The sequence below is a fragment of the Hypanus sabinus genome, chromosome 6 (assembly GCF_030144855.1).
Source record: "Hypanus sabinus isolate sHypSab1 chromosome 6, sHypSab1.hap1, whole genome shotgun sequence".
NCBI lineage: Eukaryota > Metazoa > Chordata > Chondrichthyes > Myliobatiformes > Dasyatidae > Hypanus > Hypanus sabinus.
Window position 1 is genome coordinate 101,596,813 of NC_082711.1, and position 19,640 is coordinate 101,616,452.

Consider the following 19,640-nt stretch of genomic DNA (forward strand, 5'->3'; position numbering starts at 1 on the left):
ATCTTTCTTTGGCATGTTAGATGTGTTTCCACCGTGAAGACCAACACAAAATAGTCTTCAAACTGCTGCCATTTCCTCATTTCCCAATATCAATTCTCCTTCTCGTCCTCCAAGGGACCTATGTTCAATTTAGTTATTAAAACTTTTACTGTCTATTTTTATATTTTGTGTTAGTTTGTTCTCATAATCTATCTTCCCTTTCTTTATTGCTTGCTTTGTGGATCTTTGTTGCTTTTTAAAGTCTTCCCAATATTCCAGTTTCCCACTGCCCTTGGTGACCTTGTACGCACAAGCTTTTAGTTTGATGCCTCCTTTTATACTCCTAGTTATCCAAAGCTGGCTTTCCCCTCCATAACTGTGTTTGCTTTTAACTGAAATACACTTCTGACTAGCACAGTGAAAAATCTCTTAGAAAGTCTTCCACTGTACCTCAAATGTCCCACCATATAGCCTGAGTTCCCAGCCTACAGTAGCCAAATCCTCCCTCATCCCAATATAGTCTCCATTGTTTAGGCATAATACACTGGTTTTAGATTGAACTATTGCATCCTCCATTTATAATTTAATCATACTGTGATCACTCTTTCCAAGAGGATCCCTAACTACAAGATCACTAATTTTACCTGTCTCATTGCACAGGACTAGATCTAGGAAAGCACGTTCCCTTGTAGGTTCAGTTACATGCTGTTCATGAAAGCTATCATGTATGCATTCTATGAAGTCCTCCTCAAGACTGACTTGACCAACTTGATTCACCCAATCTATCTATGCGCAAGTTACAATTCCCCACGATAACTTGAGAAAAGATTTTAACGTTAGTAAGCAATGCAAAATTGGAAACCTAACCAACAGGTGCTGTGCGTCAAGATGTTTTCATGGTAATAAGCACAGTCTTTTGGACAAGAGAAATTTCAAGCAAAGCAAAATTTGTTTCATACTTCTTTACAGGTTAAATACTTCATTATACAATTACAGGTGCCCCCCCCCCCTTTACAAAGGTAGAGCATTCCTATGAAACCTTTCTTAAGCCAAAATGGCGTAAAGCGAAGGACCATTAATTTATATGGGAAAAATTTTCGTAAAAGCTAAAATCCCCTTTGTAATGCAAAAACAGGCTACTAATGTAGGTGCAAACACGAGGAAATCTGCAGATGCTGAAAATTCAAACAACAACACACACAAAATGCTGGTGGAACACAGCAGGCCAGGCAGCATCTATAGGGAGAAGCATTGTTGACATTTCGGGCCGAGACTAATGCAGGTCTTTTGTAAAAGCGAAGTGGTGTAAAGCGAACATTCGTAAAGCTGGGGGCACCTGTAGTTCTTCACTCATCCAGACAGCAAACATTCATCAGGATGCTCTTTATCAACTGCAACTCTGCATTCAGTACCAACATCCCCTCAAAATTAATCAATAAGTTTCAAGACCTTAGCCTCAATACCTCCTTGTGGAATTAGATCCTCAATTTCCTCACTTGCAAACGTCAGTCAGTTCAGATTGGCAACAACATCTCCTCCATGATGTCCATCAGCAGAGGTGCAACACAAGGCTGTGTGCTTAGCTCCTCCCCCCCCCCCCCCACTTTATACCTATGACACTATAGCTAAGCACAGATTCAACATCATATTCAAATTTGCTGACCTCACCACTGTCGTAGGCCAAAACAAAGATGAATCAGCATGTAGGAGGGAGAATGGAAGTCTGGCTGAGTGGTGCCACAGCAACAACCTCTTACTTTGGCATTTTGCACACATCTGTCTTCACCCCATCCTCATGCCACCTCACCAGAGATAGGGTTCCCCTTGTCCTCACATACAACCCCACTAGCCCCCATATCCAGCACGTAACTTCCCTTAACTTATGGCATTTCCAGCGGGGTCGCACCACCCGGAACATCTTTTCCTCACTATCCCCACCCAATTTTCCATTTTCCACAGGGATCACTCCCTCCCCCAAAAATTTTCCACTTTCCGCAAGGATCCACTCGTCCCGACTGATTTCCCTCCCAGTACTCATCCTTGCAAGTGAAATAACTACCACCCTTACCCCTACACCTTTCCCCTCACTACCATTCAGGGCCCCAAACAGTCCTTCCAGGTGAGGTGCGTTACGTACCCATGGGTGTCTTGTACCTGTCATGTGACCATGATGTAATTGAAGTTACGCTGGACATGAGGTAATGGCCTTGTGATGGGGAAGTGACGTCATTTTCCCGCCAGTGAGAGGGCATGTGATAATTTTTTCAACCAGGTATAAAAGGAGAACCACACCCTGTGACATGGGCAGTTCATGGCTGAATTCACTGCTAACTCCATGCTGCCTCATATTCCGATATTATGACACAGTTTCGTATAAAAGTGGAGTTTTATTTTCTGCCTTAAGTTTCAAAAGTTATGGCCGGCAGTTTTGCCATAATACTGCCAGTCCAGTCATTGGAGAGTGAAGATTTGAAGTTCGGGAAGTTAAAGATCGAGGAAAGTTGATTTTGACAGTAAAGCAGGTTCGACCTTGTTTGATCCTCATTAGGAAGGAATTTGTCAGCTATGCCCATGATAACTCCTGTTCTGCCAGAAGAATAGAGGGTTGGGTAAAGTTTTGCCAAGGAAAGATCAGTGCCTTTAAGCCGTTACATTTTTCTTCATCATAAATCCTTTGATCGAAGCATACTTCGACTGGGCTAAGCAGTAACACCACGAAAGAGAATTTATTATCAAGGAATGCCTCTCCTTTAACAGACTGTAAATCATTTTGGACTTTCGCATGACTACTTTAAGAACTGTTTTCGCATTACTGCTTTAAGAACTGCTCGAGCTGCCGTATGGCAGCTGATTTCCGGTTAGTCGTTTGTTTACTTGTGGGTTTTTACTGTGTTTAATAAATGTTTTATTTGTTATAAAATACCTGCCTCAATTATATATTTATTGTTGCTGATTTGTAACAGGTGACATTCACCCATGTGTCTGTTGGGGTCATCTACTGTATCCGGTGCTCCTGCCATGGTCTCATGTATATAGATAAATAGAATAAAAGAAAACCTACAGCACAATACAGGCCCTTTGGCCCACAAAGTTGTGCCGAACATGTCCCTATCCTAGAAATTACTAGGCTTACCCATAGCCCCCTATTTTTCTAAGCTCCATATACCTATCCAGAAGTCTCTCAAAAGACCCTATCGCATCCTCCTCCATCACCATTGCCGGCAGCCCATTCCATGCACTCTCCACTCTCTGAGTAAAAGATTTACCCCTGACATCTCCTCTGTGTCTATTTCCCAGCACCGTAAACCTGTGTCTTCTTGTGGCAACCACTTCAGCCCTGGCAAAAAGCCTCTGACTATCCACACAATTGATGCCTCTCATCATCTTATACACCTCAATCAGGTCACCTCTCATATCAGTGAATCCAACATAGATTGGAGGACTGCTTTGCTAAGCGCCCTTGCTCCATCCGCTAGAAAAAGTGGGATCTCCCAGAGGCCAGTCATTTCAATTCTACTTCCCATTCCCATTCCAACATGTCAGTCCATAGCCTCTTCTACTGTCACGATGAGATCACACTGAGATTGGAGAAGTAACACCTTATATTTTGTCTGGATAGCCTCCAACCTGATGGCAGGAACATTGATTTCTTGAACTTCTGATAATTGCCACCACCCTCCTTTCCTTCACCATTCCCCATTCCTGTTTCCCTCTCTCACATTATCCCCTAACCTGCCCATCACCTCCTTCTGATGCTCCTTCCCTTTCTTTTCTCCCTCTGGTCTCCCGTCCTCTCCTAGCAGATTTTCCCTTCTCCAGACCTTTATCTCCTTCACCAATCTACTTCCCAGCTCTTTACAACAACTCCTCTCCCTCTTTTGGTTTCACCTATTACCTTCCAACTTGATCATCTTCCTTCTCTCCCGCCCCCCTTCTTACTCTAACTTCTCCCCTTCCTTTCCAGTCCTGAAGAAGCGTCTCGGCCTGAAACACTGGCTGTTCACAGTTTTCCATAGATGCTGCATTGTCTGCTGAGTTTCTCCAGCATTTTGCATGTGTTGCAACCTTTTACTCAATGCCAGCCGCACCAAGGAGCTGCTTATTGACTTCAGGAAGAGAAAACCAGGGGTCCATTAGCCAGTCCTCATTGTCGGATCAGCGGTGGAGAGGGTCAGCAACTTTAAATTCCTCAGTGTAACATTACAGAGGATCTGTCCTGGGCCCAGCATGCAAGGGCAATCATGAAGGAAGTATGGCAGTGCCTCTATTTCCTTAGAAGTTTGCAAAGACTCGGCATGACATCTAAAACTTTGATCAACCTCCATGGATGTGTATTGGAGCATATGTTGACTGGCTGCATCCCAGCCTGGTATGGAAACACTAATGCCCTTGAATGGAAAACCCTACAACAGTTAGTGGATATGGCCCAGTCCATCAAAGGTAAAGCTCATTTACACAGAGTATTGTCATGGGAAAGCAGCATCCATCGCTAGGGATGCCCACCACCCAGCTCATCCTCTCTTCTCACTGCTGCCATCAGGAAGAAGGTACAAGAGCCTTCACACTTACTACCAAGTTCAAGTACAGTTATTACCCCTCAGCCATCAGGCCCTTGAACTAAGTGGATATCTCTATGCTGCTTCACCTACCCAATCACTGAAGTGTTCCCACAACGTATGAACTTATTTTGAATAGTTCTTCATCTTATGTTCTAAATATTTATTATTATTTCATACTTTTTGTATTTGCACAGTTTGTTGTCTTTTGCAGACTGGTTGAATGCCAGTGGTGCAGTCATTCATTGGTTCTATTATGGAAATTACTTTTTCATGGATTTATTGAGTATGGCCACAAGAAAAAGTGTATACCTCAGATAAATACTGTTTGGAGATTTGTGACATATATATATGATATGACATATGATATATATATGTATAATGTCTGAAATACATCTTATGGAAATGGTTGTTTGATGATGAACTTCAATAAAAAAATAAATTACAAAAAAAGAAATGTTTTCACTCATGGATGGTAAGTTGATGATACTGTCTATCCCAGAGGGAAGAGGATGTTTAATCTCTGATTCAAGGCAGATCAATAAATACAGGTGGAACTTTAAAAAAAAATCTCAGCATTGTTTATGTGTACTTTGATAATAAATTTACTTTGAAGCTTGCCAGGATTCAGCCTTTTGATTTTACCAATATAAACTAAAACAAAATCATGGAAGGCCTTCCTGGAAAAAGTTATTTCCATTCACTGATTAAAGCTTGTGCCAGCGATAAATGTCAATCATGCGGAGCTTGATTGTGCAAACTCAAGGTTTTAAGTTTGAAATTGACTGGATACATTTCTTGCAGCTGAAGGTAATTGAATGTATTGTAAGTGGCCTTGCAGCAGAAATTGTGAGCCAGAAGAAATAGGAATTTTTCCACCCTTGCCTCAAACTACCTAATTTCCCACACGCAGCCACTGCCCTTAATTTCAAATTGATAATAAGAACCATATGCCACAGCCCTGCTTAGATTGAATCCACCCAGCATCTGGTTCTTTCCAGCCACAAGCACCGTGAACTACTCTTCCCATCTCATCTATCTGCATCCCCTCTTCCTTCCCCTACGACTTGCTCTATTCCCTTGGATCTTCTGCAATTGGATGTTACCTCTCCAATCCTCTTGATCTCTTTGACTTCATTTATCCATACTGATCTCCCTTGACTCTTCATTTCAGTTCTAATCTTTTCCTAATCTTTCTATCCTTTATAATTCTAATTTCTCAAACTTGAGGATCTTGCACCAAGCTTTTAATTACCCATAGTTTTTCTGTCCTCTCATCATCCCAACCTATTTCAATAACTCCCAGATCTTATCTCCCTATCCAATTATTCTGATTTTCAACTGATAGCAAAACTCTCCAAACATCTTCACTTTTCCACTTCCCAAATCCCCTAATGCTTGTTGCACTACTCCCAGTCTCTCTTAATTATTCTGATCCCCTCTATAACCCTCCTGATCCACTCAACACTCACATCTCTACACCAACTCTTCCCACAGCCCTCCCAGTCTATCAATTCTGCCAGTTTCCCTTCTTTTTTTTCATCTTCCCACCTGTCAACCTTTGTAGGCTCCTACGATCTATCTAGCCCTGACCATGCTGTTCGTCTTCAATCACCATTCCCCTGGAATCTTAACTGTCTTGTTCTTGGCACTTCCTGCTTCTTCTCACTGTCCCTTCATTCTCTTGCTGTGAAGTGCGCTGACACACTAGACAGATGGTCAATTTCTCAATATGGTTAACTGCAGACAGGAAATAAATTATGTAACTCAGTTCTGCTGCTAAATTCATCAAAAATTGGAGTGAAAAAGAATATCACCAACTATCAGAATGAAACACCTTACCCACTTCACCCGATAAACTCCCTAAGCACCATTATCACAATATTGCCCTTACTCTGACCCACACATTTATCAGTATTGAGCTCTATTAATCTACGTCCTCAATTGTCCATGAAAACACTAAAAGGTCACCATGAAAAGCAAAACGGTGATAGTACATTTGCTGTATATATACAGTACTTGTGGCTCAAGGTACATATAAACCTGGCACACTAAAGGGGGCATAACCATAAGGTGTTGGGAGGAAAGTATAGGAGGGACATCAGAGGCTGATTTTACAGACAGAGAGTGGTAGGTGCATAGAACACACTGGATTATACATTAGGGACATCTAAGAGACTTTCGGATTGGCCTGTGGATGAAAGGGAAATGGAGGGCTATGTGGAAGGGAAGCGTTAGACTGATTTTGGAGTAGGTGGAAGGTTTGAAGGCTCTGCACTGTGCAGTAATTTTCTATGTTCCATAGAGTCATAGAACATTAAAACACAGAAACAGACCCTTTGACTCACCTTGTCCTTGCCTAACTATTAATTTGCTTAGACGCATTGACCCCTGCACCTGGACCATAGCCTTCCCTACCCCTCTCTTTCGCGTACCTATCCAAATTTTTCTTCAATGTTGAACCCGCATCCACCACTTCCACTGGCAGCTTGTTCCATACTCTCACCTCCCTCTGAGTGAAGGAGTTCCTCCTCATGCTCCTGTAATGTTGAATCAGGTTCATGGATTTGGCAGGTGATACAGAAGGCACTCTCTGTGAATAGGTATATTAATCATTTATTTATAAACAGTAAAAATTCGACCAGACATTCATGTTTCCAAGTTACAAACAATACAATGCTGAGTGTTCAACCAACATGAGCACATATAACTAACACAGTTTCTCAAACATTTTGTGCATCTTTGTTTTAAGCAAAAGAAGAAGAGAGCAAGTCATTTTATATATTTGAAACTGGATCTATCGCATCTATCCAGTGCGAAAAGCATCAAAATCCATTACGATGGAAGCAACATTCGACAAGCAGAAAAAGCCATGCCCCACACGACAATTCTGCCCTTGAAAGTTGTGAATGTGATTATCCAACCCTCACTATTATGATTCTCACAAAATTCCAACTAAGTTATACTTAAAACACAAGCATATGATACCCAGTACTGCAAACCCAATAGTCTCCTCCCTGGCCGAGGCACAGCAACAACTCTCTGATACCTCCACTTATTTACCCCTTGATCATGACCCCACTAAGAGGCACCAGGCCACTGTTTCCTATACCATCACCAACCTTATCAGCTCCCATCCACTGCCACCAACCTCAAAGTTCCCTTACCCCGCTCTTCCCGTTTCTACCTCCTACCCAAGATCCACAAACCTGCCTCTCCAGGTAGGCCCATTGTCTCAGCTTGCTCCTGCCCCACTAAACTCATTTCTGCATACCTTGACACTGTCTTACCCACCCTTGTTCACTCTCTTCCCACCTATGTTCGTGACACTTCTCAAGCTTTGAATTTTTCAATGATTTTAAGTTCCCTGGCCCCCACTGCCTTATTTTCACCATGGACGTCCAGTCCCTATATACCTCCAAGCCCCACCAGGAAGGTCTCAAAGCTCTCCACTTCTTTTTGGATTCCAGACCTAACCAATTCCCCTCTACCACCACTCTCCTCCATCGAGCGGAATTAGTTCTTACTCTCATTAATTTCTCCTTTGGCTCCTCGCACTTCCTCCAAACCAAAGGTGTAGCCATGGGCACCCGTATGGCTTCCAGTTATGCCTGTCTTTTTGTTGGCTTTGTGGACCAGTCCATGTTCCAAGTCTATATGGGTATCCATCCCCCTCTTTTCCTTCGCTACATCGACGACTGCATTGACGCTGCCTCTTGCATGTATGCTGAGCTCGTTTACTTCATTAACTTTGCCTCCAACTTTCACCCTGCCCTCAAATTTACCTGGTCCATTTCCGACACCTCCTTCCCCTTTCTAGATCTTTCAGTCTCCATCTCTGGAGACAGCTCATCTACTATAAGCCTACAGACTCTCACAGCTACCTGGACTATTCCTCTTCATGTTGTCCCCTTCTCTCAATTCCTTCATCTCTGCTGCATCTGCTCTCAGGATGAAGCTTTTCATTCCAGGATGAAGGAGATATCTTCCTTTTTTAAACTAAGGGGCTTCCCTTCTTCCACCATCAACTCTGCTCTCAAACTCATCTCTCCCATTTCCCACACATCTGCCCTCACCCCATCAGCTTGCCACCACACTCAGGATAGGGTTCTCCTTGTCCTCACCTACCACCCCACCAGCCTCCAGGTCCAACGTATAATTCTCCATAACTTCTGCCACCTCCAACGGGATCCCACTACCAAGCACATCTTTCCCTCCCCCTCTTTGTGCTTTCCGCGGGGATCGCTCTCTATGCTCCCTTGACCATTCATATCCCCCCATCCCTTCCCACCGATCTCCCTCCTGGCACTTATACTTGTAAGTGGAACAAGTGCTACACCTGCTCTTACACTTCCTCCTTCACCATCATTCAGGGCCTCAGACAGTCCTTCCAGGTGAGGTGACACTTCACCTGTGAGTCGGCTGGTGTGGTATACTGTGTCCGGTGCTCCCAGTGTGGCCTTTTATATATTGGTGAGACCCAACGCAGACTGGGAGACCGTTTCACTGAACACCTACACTCGGTCCACCAGAGAAAGCAGGATCTCCCAGTGGCCACACATTTTAATTCCATGTCCCATTCCCATTCTGATATGTCTATCCATGGCCTCCTCTACTGTCAAGATGAAGCCATACTCAGGTTGGAGGAACAGCATCTTATATACTGTCTGGGTAGCCTCCATCCTGATGGCATGAACATTGACTTCTCTAACCTGTTAATGCCCCTTCTCCCCTTCTTACCCCATCCCTGATAATTTAGTTTTTTTCCCCCCTCCTCCTTTTCTTTCTCTTTCTCTGCCCATCACTCTGCCTGTTCTCCATCTCCCTCTGGTGCTCCCCTCCCCCTTTCTTTCTCCCTAGGCTGCCCATCCCATGATCCTTTCCCTTCTCCAGCTCTGTATCCCTTTTGCTAATCACCTTTCCAGCTCTCAGCACCCCACCCCCTCTGGTCTTCTCCTATCATTTCACATTTTCCCCTCCCCCTCCTACTTTCAAATCTCTTAATATCTTTCCTTTCGGTTAGTCCTGACAAAGGGTCTCAGCCTGAAAAGTCGACAGTGCTTCTCCCTATAGATGCTGCCTGGCCTGCTGTGTTCCACCAGCATTTCGTGTGTGTTGCTTGAATTTCCAGCATCTGCAGATTTCCTCGTGTTTGAGTCTCCCCCCAATATACTAAGTGGTCCGCCATCCTCCCTGTACCCTCAAAGGACACCAATCCCATGCTTGAATATAATAGCTAATGAGCTGGTCCCCCCACGTAGTCTTGTACACTGACTCATAGATATGATCCACCAGGTGATGATGTTACCCAACCTGTCAGGAATGTAGCTGCAGCATTCTTGACCAGTAGCAGTACAAATATCACCTTCTTTTGGAGCGGGTAATCCAAGGTAATCAAAATCAGTTCCCGGGTCAGTCTGGCCCTCCTACGCTGAGAAAGGCTATCATTCAAATCATTTTTCCTTTGTAATAGACTTCCTTTGTAATAGCATGGGCAAGGTGTTCATCCAGGGCACTGGGGTGGCATACATACAGTGCCACATATCAATTGCACAACCTTGTGAGATCCACAGTTAGTCCAAGGAACTGCATAAACAATAAGAGCCATTCAGCACCCGACAAGTGCCCAGCTTCACAACATAGACACAGCCATCCCACGATACTGTTCCTGCTCACATTTGCCATCCACGTTGCCCTTTGTACCTGTACTCAACATACCACCTACAACACTCTGTCAGGTGGGGAGATCACTAGGAGTCAGGACTTTCCAGTTCAGCAAATGGTATGTGGAGAAAATTCAGCACTTACAGTACTCACTCCTCCAGGGTTATTTAGGCTCAAGTCCCATAAAGCTGTTACCATACTCTGGGTCAAGGTTGGCTGAAATAGACTACTCATTTCCAGGCCCCAGAAAATACAATACCAAAACCCAAGAAGCCAAACAATTTCCCTCAACAGCCTTTTCCTTGTCGTCCACAGGATTGATATCAGTGCATTCCTTTTGTGATGTAGTAAGTGTGGTGAACTACATATACCTGTCTGGACACGCCCCCTGCTGACTGCTCCTGTGGCTCCTCCCACAGACCCTGTATAAAAGCGATTGAGGTCTGAGCCCGGCCTCTCAGTCTCCAGGATGTAGTATGGTGGTCACTCACTGCTTGTTCCTTCTTCCAGTCAATAAAAACTGATATCTCGCCTTTACGTCTCAGAGTGAGTTATTGATGGTGCATCAATAAGTCTTCGTACTAATTCACAATCTGACTGTTTGGTCTAGTGTGCAGATTCAAATGCCACCCATGGGAATGTATACCAGGATCTCGCGCCACCAATCAGCATTTTGCCATTCTGTAATGCACTTGCTCCTGATTAGTCACTGGGTATTTAGACAACACAAAAACAACTGAACTGCAAGAATTTCTCCCCAAATGCTCAATTCCCTCTGAAATGTGGGATAAAGTTGTCCAAATTTCTACTCAAATTTCACATGGTCGATGTGAAAAATGAGTTACCCCTAAAACCAATTATATGAGGAAACAAGTAACAAAGTAGCAGGTTGAGACACAATGAATGACTAACAGATTATAAAAACAAGAAACAAAGTAACTGTCTAAACAAAGCACAAATCACAAAGCCCAGGCTGTACTCCTCTTCTTTAAAATTACCCATGGAATTGCAGACAGTCAAATTCTCACAAAGAAAGAGCACTTATAAGAAAACAACTGAGAAGGAAAAAGCAACCAGGTGGGGCCCAACACATTCACAAAGTCTTTTAAAGGCTAAATCCTCTCTCTCTCACACACACACACACGCACACACACACACACACACACACACGCACGCACGCGCACACACACACGCACACACGCACACACACACACGCACACACACACACACGCACACACACACACACACACGCACGCACGCACGTGCACACACACACACACGCACACACACACGCACACGCACGCACGCACGCACACACGCACGCACACACACACATACGCATGTGCGGCCACACCTCAGATTTCTCTGCATTCAAATAATTTACACTCTATTTACAAGAAGAGGGATGCAGGTCGAATGACCGCCTTCCTACAACAATGAGGTGTAAGTGTACTAGCCACCCCCTGATCCCCACTCCTGGTGAATGCCAGCCGATATCCTTTGCTGGAACCCTGAATGGATTGTGAGGAATCTGACAGAGGACAAAAGGAACCCTGATCTGCAGAGGACTTGAAAAATGACCCTTCCCTTTTTTGTTCCTCCTGACAGTATTTCCACATTGTATGGCGGATGAGGGTGGGAACCCCATGTACCTGTTCCTCCAGTACCCCATTCCCTCTCTGCTTATCAAACCTCTGGACTTGGCTATGTGTGCCTTCTTCTACATACTCTAAACGCCTCAATAAATGAATCACTGTACTTCTGGATGACCAACAGCTGGTGCTATTAAAGACCCCTTTTATTTGGAAAACTCCAGACATAACCACTTGTCCTACCATTCCAGAAGTTAATTCAGCATCTTCTGGTGGTCTGGCACTATTGCAGTATAATTCTGTGATACCCTATGGTGAATAATGGTGGTAATCTCCTCTACTGTGCTCCATTCCGCTTGCCGTTTTAAACTCCATTCAGCAAGAGTGAAGTTTAACTGCTGCCGTTACTCAAACCCATAGTGATTCATCATAAGACCATAAGATGTAGGAGCAGAAATAGGCCATTCAGTCCATCTAGTCTGCTCCACCATTCCACCGTGGTTGACCCCAGATCCTGCTGCAGCCCATACACCTGTCATTTTGCTATATCCTTTGATGCCCTAATCAATCAGGAAATAATCGACTTCCATCTTAAATATGCCCACGGACTTGGCCTCCACCGCAGTCTGTGGCAGAGCATTCCACAGATTCACTACTTACTGGCTAAAAAAATTCCTCCTTACCTTAGTTCAAAAAGGTCTCCCCTCAATTTTGAGGCTGTGCCCTCTAGTTCAGAGTACCCCCACCATACGAAATAATCTCTCCACATCCACCCTATCTAGTCCTTTCAACATTTGGTAGGTTTCAATGAGATCCCCCCTGCGTTCTTTTAAGTTCCAGTGAGTACAGGTCCAAAGCTGCCAAACACTCCTCATATTTTAACCCCTTCATTCCTGAATCATCCTCATGAACCTCCTCTGGGCATTCCCCAAGAAAAACGCATCCTTTCTGAGATATGCACCCAAAACTGTTGACAATACCCCAATTCAGCCTGGCTAGTGTCTTATAAAGGCTCAGCATTATCTCTTTTCTTTTATATTCTATTCCCCTTGAAATAAATGCTAACATTGCATTTGCCTTCTTTACCACAGACTCAACCTGTAAATTAACCTTCTGGGAGTCTTGCACAAGGACTCTAAGTCCATCTGCACCTCCGATATTTGAACCTTCACCCCACTTAGATAATTGTACGCACTATTGTTCCTTTTACCAAAATGCATTATCATATATTTCCCAACGCTGTATTCCATCTGCCACTTTTCTGTCCATTCTTTCAACTTGTCTAAGTCCTGTTGCATTTGCATTGCTTCCTTAGCACAACCCACCCCTCCACCTATTACTGTATCCTCTGCAAACATTGTCACAAAGCTATCAATTCCATTATCCAAATTATTAGCAAACAATGTGAAAAGTAGCAGTTCCAATACAGTCCTCAAGTTCTAGCAACATCCTTGTAAACTCTCTTTGCACTCTTGATATTATTTACATCTTTCCTGCAGGCAGGTGACCAAAACTGTACAAAATACTCCGACTTAGGTCTCATGAATGACTTATACTACTTCAACATAACATCCCAACAACTGTACTCAATTCTTTGAGTTATAAATGCCACTGTGCCAGAAGCATTTTTAATGATCCTATCTACCTGCGATGCCACTTCCAAGGAATTGTGTATCTATTTTCCTAGATCCTTCTGTTCTACCACACGCTTCAGTGCCCTAGCACTCCCAATGTAAGCCTTCCCTGGTTTGTCCTTGCAAAGTGCTACACCTCACACTTGTCTGCTTTATATTCTATCTACCGTTTTTCCATAAGACCATAAATTTAGGAGCAGATTGGGCCATTCAGCCCATCGAGTCTGCTCTGCCATTCAATCATAGGCTGATCCACTTCATTCAGTCATTGCTACTCCCCTGCTTTCACTTCATACCTTTTGATGGCCTGGCTAATCAAGAACCTATCTATCTCTGCCTTATATACACCCAATGACTTGGCCTCCACATCCGCTCATGGGAACAAATTCCACAGATTTACTACCCTCTGACTAAAGTAATTTCTCTGCATTTCAGTTCTAAAAGGACATCCATCAATCCTGAAGTCATGCCCTCTTGTCCTAGAATCCCCTACCATGGGAAATAACTTTGCCATATCTAATCTGTTCAGGCCTTTTAACATTTGGAATGTTTCTATGAGATCCCCCCTCATTCTCCTGAACTCCAGGGAATACAGCCCAAGAGCTGCCAGATGTTCCTCATACGATAACCCTCTCATTCCAGCTGGTTCAGATCCTGATGCAAGCTTTGATAGTTTTCCTCGCTGTCTATTACACCCCCAATCTTTGTATCATCTGCAAATTTGCTGGTCCGGCTAACTACATTATCATCCAGATCATTGCTATAGGTGAAAGACAACAAAGGACCCAGCACCAATCCCTGCGGCACTCCACTAGTCACAAGCCTCCAGTCAGCGAGGCAACCATCTACAACAACTTTTTGGCTTCTCCTGTGAAGTCAATGTCTAATCCAGTTTACTACCTCATCTTTAAAGCCAAGGGGCTGAACCTTCTTGACCAAAATCCTTGCAGCAGCAGCAGAAGTGTTCCATAGCCTGAGATCAGTAGTGGGAAAGTTAATGGAAGCTTTTCTAAAGTACTGGATATAGAAGCATTTGAATAGACAGGGATCTATTTGGGATAGTCATCAAGGCTTTGTGTGTGGTAGATTGTGTCTAACCAGGTCATGGATATTTCTAAATGGACTTTAGCAAGGCCTTTGACAAGGTCCTACATGGCAGATTGGTCAAGAAGGTTCAGTCACTTTGCATTCAAGATAAGGTAATAAATTGGATTAAATATAGGCTGTAGGAGAAGCCGAAGAGTGCTAGTAGATGGTTGCCTCTCTGACTTTAGGCCTGTGACTAGTGGCGTGACACAGGGATCAGCACTGGATTAATTTCTAAGCAGGTGGAACCCTCACCTCAGCAGCAAGTGTTTGAATCTACCCATACATATCTTTATCATTTGACCAGGTAAGTCTGTTTGACCGAATTCACCCTTCTGAAGATTTCCAGATGCCAGCCTCAGAGACTGAAATTACAGGCCATCCAATGATGTGGGGACTCATATTGAAGCAATTAAATCAACATAATTCTTTAACATGCAATTAAAATAGAGAAACAATGAGATTCCTAAAGCTTATATTTTAATGTTTCCAAGTCTTATGAACAAAGTTTGTCAACGTCCTGACTAATCACTCTTACACTTCAGGCACAAACTTGTCCTACAACTATTGTGATTGCCCATCGCCTTTCAACAATCAATACGGTTGATATCATTGCTGCTTTTTCCAATGGAGCGATTACTGAACAAGGAACTTATGAACAATGAGCACATCAATTATTCCTTTGAAATGCTGCAGGTAAGCTATAAACTGTAATCAAATTAACATTGTTTATTTTGTTCTTCTGTGACTGATGTAGCTGTATAATTTGCATGCAAACTATTTACTTTGTCTCAACAATTTATGGGAAATCTGAAGAAGTTACTTTCTGTTAATGGTAGAATATAGGTGAAACCCTTTTATAGCAGAAATACATGTCTTAGGTCAATTTATTTTGCATTTTTAAAATATCAGGTTTCTTGGTACTATTGAGAAACTTTTCCTTACTATTGTGAGTGTTTGAATTGAGGATGGAGGTAGAGAGGACTCAGTCATTGATTTTATGATAGCTGGCTGGTGGGACAAGCATGTTCTATGCAAATTTGGAAGATTCTTTATTCAGAAGTCTGGATTTCCGAGGATTCTCACCTGCTTCCAGTAGCCTATGGCAGATATGCAATAATGGATTTGGGACTAGTCTCTAAAACTTTCTGACAGACTTTCAGCTCTGCCTGATTCTTTTCAATTCTCTGAATGATCTGTGTTGATGTTGCAGTAACTTGGGAAGAGATATTTGGGGACATGGCAGGATAAGTGGGTGAATTTCAATTTCCACAAGAGTATGAGGAGGTTTATCAGAGAGATGCTGCCTGTTAAATATCTCAAAAGTTTTTTTTTCTGCCACTTATTTCAATGGGAGTCAAATGGGTGGAATGCATGATGCTTCAGGTCACAATAGATCAAGAGTGCTTTAAGTTATTAAGTAGAGGGAGTAGGGATTTCTTGGGAAGGAAAAAGCCAGTGCCTATGGTTGGGTGGGACCAAAATTGTCCCAGTGATATAATTTTTTTCATTCTTGTCCAGATCATCATAGCTGATCTGTCTGGTGGAGTGTAAATAGAATAACTTGAACAAAGCAATTGGCAAAAAATAGGGAGTAAAGAAAAAAACTAATGGAAATCTTGAAATAATTAAAAAATACCAGAAATAGGAAGCCATGTAGCATCTAGTCAGAGAGAAAATTTGAATTAATGTTGCCTTTATCACAGAACTGCTTGTTTATACGGGAACAGCTGGTTATTTGAAACTGTAAATTCAATGAATAGGAGATCACTCTGTTCAGTCTGCAAGGGTGACAACTTTTCAGTCATCATCCTTTTCTTACTTGGATCACGCTATCTTTGATCTTCTAATCTATTTCAAAGTAATGCAGCAACGTCAGTTTGATTCGCTCTAGACTCTACATTGAATTCACTCTTTTCATATAATCAGCCTTTCCTGTTTGTGCTGGTAATCATGCAAGGTAATCCGTCTGTTACGTTAACCATCTGATCTGCTGAGTATCTCCAGCATTTCCTTTCAGCTTTACAGAAGTTCCTCTTTTCTGCATCTCAGAGTTCCATATATTCTAGTTAGGTTTGTTCCCCTGAACTACTCTTATTTATCTCCTACTTCCACTCTCCAGAAAGATCTGCTATGATCACCCGGAAAGCACCAGAAGTAATCAGGTCCCTTGGACATTCTTCTGTCCTCACCAAAGGTGTCACTCTCACTGCAAATTCAACACACTTTCTTTCTCACATTCCCCATTCTGTTGAAGGGTTGTTGGCCTGAGATGTTCATTCTGTTTCTCCTTTTAAAGATGTGAGCTAACTCACTAGGTATCCATAGTCTTTACCTTTTTTATTCAGATTTCCAGAATATGCATGATTTTCCTTTTTTAAAATTTCATGTCTGTATGACTCAGCCATTTTATAATTAACTGCAACACACAACTGTAACTATACAAGAGAGGTCGTCCACAAAGCAAGGGCAAGCTCGGCTCCAGGACCAAGTAGCACCTCGTACAAAGTGTACAAGAACAGCCCCGGACTCCTGCTGTGTCTGTGGAAGATCCTGTGAGTCTCCTGGAGAAGGAGGAAGATCCCAGATCAGTGGAGAGTGGCTGAAGGGGTGCGGATCCCAAAGGAGGAAAACACCACCCAGATAGACTAGTTTCACATCATCTCCCTGCTGTGTGTCGAGGCGAAGATCTTCTTCAGCGCCGTTTCCAATCGGCTGTGCACTTACCTAGCGAAGAACACCTATATCGATACACCAGGGTGCCACCAGAAGGGTGGCATTCCAGGGATGCCGGGCTGTCTGGAGCACACCGGTGTGGTGACACAGCTCATCAGGGAGGCCAGAGAGAACAAGGGCAACCTGTCAGTGCTGTGGTTCGACCTGGCAAATGCATATGGCTCCATTCCACACAAGCTGGTTCAGCTTACACTGACCAAGCATCACATCCCCAGCAGAATCAGAGACCTTATCGCTGACTATTACAGCAACTTCAGGATGAGGGTATCTTCAGGAGCAAGTACATCAAGCTGGCACAAGGTGGAGATTGGCATCATCACAGGGTGCACTATCTCAGTGACCGTTCTCCCTAGCCATGAACATGCTCACTAAGTCTGCTGAACCAGAGTGCAGAGGGCCCAGAATGAATTCCGCTCAATGGCAACCACCCGTCAGGGCATTCATGGACGACCTCACAGTCACCCCAGAATTAGTCCCAGGCTGCCGGCGGATTCTGCAGGGGCTCGAAAAGCTGGTGGAGTGGGCCTGGATGCGTTTCAAAGCAGCCAAATCAAGATCAATGGTGCTGAGGAAAGGCAAGGTGGAAAACAAGTTCTGGTTCAGCATTGCAGGCACAGTCATCCCAACCTTCAGAGAAAAGCCAGTCAAGGGGTTAGGGAAGGTTTTTGACAGCTCTCTAAGGGACAAGGCATCCATTCAGGCAATCTGCACCGAGTTGGATGGCTGGCTGAAATCTGTGGACAAGTCTGGCCTACCCGGGAAGTTCAAAGCCTGGGTGTATCAGCATGGCATTCTTCCCAGAATCCTGTGGCCCCTCCTTGTCTATGCAGTTCCGATCTCCACAGTCGAAACGTTAGAGAGGATAGTTAGCAACCACCTCAGGAAATGGCTGCAGCTGCCAAAGAGCCTGAGCAGCATCGCCCTCTATGGACACCACAAGAAACTGCAACTGCCCTTCAAATCCTTGGAGGAGGAATTCAAGGTAACAAGAGCCAGAGAAGTGGAACAGTACGGGGACTGGAGTGATCCGAAGGTGGCTCGAGCAGGGATCCAAGTGAGGACTGGCAGGAAGTGGAGGGCAGAGGAAGCTGATCAGGAAACAGAGGCAAGGCTGTGTCACAGAAGGCTGGTGGGACTGGACACACGAGGCCGAGCTGGGCTAGGATCCTTTCCAACTCCCCAGATGGACACCATCAGAGGGAAGGAAAGGTGCTGCCTAGTCCAGGATGAGGTAGAGCAGCAGTGGAGGAGACAAGACCCTGTTAGGTGGTGGGAATGAAGCAACAGGGAGCTTGGACAAGGTGCGAGAATGTGGTTGAGAGGAAAGTGACCTGGGCTGAGCTTTGGAAAGCCAAGCCACACCGCATCCAATTTCTCATCCAGGCAGTGTTCGATGTGCTTCCAAGCCCATCAAACCTGCACACATGGGGCAAAGCAGAGTCTTCTGCGTTCCCATTGTGCTCCAAGTGAAGAACCCTGGAGCACATCCTTGGTGGCTGCACAAGGGCACTTAGTGAGGGACGGTACCAATGGAGGCATGATCAGGTCCTGAAGACCATCGCTGAAGCCATCAGAGCAGAAGTGGAGTGGGCGAAGCCATCCCGACCTTCCAAGCAGACTATTGCCTTTGTCAGAGCTGGGGTGCAGCCAATACCTTCCAAAAGAACATCTGCATGGATCCTGACCTCTGCAGGGAACTGGCAGCTGTTGGTGGACCTCAAAAGGCAGCTGAAGTTTCCCAACCATATCGCAGCCACCACCCTGTAACCAGACATTGTCCTTGTGTCTGAGTCTACGAAGCAAGTGGTGCTGCTGGAGCTGACAGTCCCATGGGAAGATCGCTTGGAAGAGGCCTTTGAAAGGAAGCTCTCCAAGTATGCAGGACTGGTCAGCAACTGTCATCAGGCTGGATGGAGAGCGAGGTGTCTCCCAGTGGAGGTTGGATGTAGGGGATTCGCAGCCCATTCTTTAGCCAGAGCCTTCAGCAATTTGGGCATCGAGGGAGAGAGGAAGAGGAGAGTCATCCGCAGTACCACCGATGTGACAGAGAGGGCCTCAAGATGGCTGTGGCTCAGAAGAGGGGAGCCATGGTGTCATATGTAGCTAGCCATCTGGACACAAGCTGGGGTCTGATCAGCCCCGGCTGGGTCACCTGGAGGAGGGTTTATGATGTTGAAAGACCCGAAACACCCGATGATTCCAGGAACAACACTGAAGATGTGTCCAGAGACATCAGTAGATGTACGTACACAGCAGTAGGGTTTGAAAGGAACAAAGTTCTATTTTCATTTATCAAGTTGTGCTCTTGCTTGTCTCTTCATAAGTTATGAATAGATTAAGCATCAATTATCTATATTAAAACACTTATGTGTTAGTGGCCATAGCATAAGTGT

The 19,640-nt window shown here is 44.2% G+C and overlaps 1 pseudogene; it reads left to right on the forward strand.

Annotated features, from left to right (window-relative positions):
- Positions 1 to 2,118: 2,118 nt before the first annotated feature.
- LOC132395176 (uncharacterized) lies at positions 2,119 to 19,390 on the forward strand (annotated as a pseudogene).
- Positions 19,391 to 19,640: the final 250 nt, after the last annotated feature.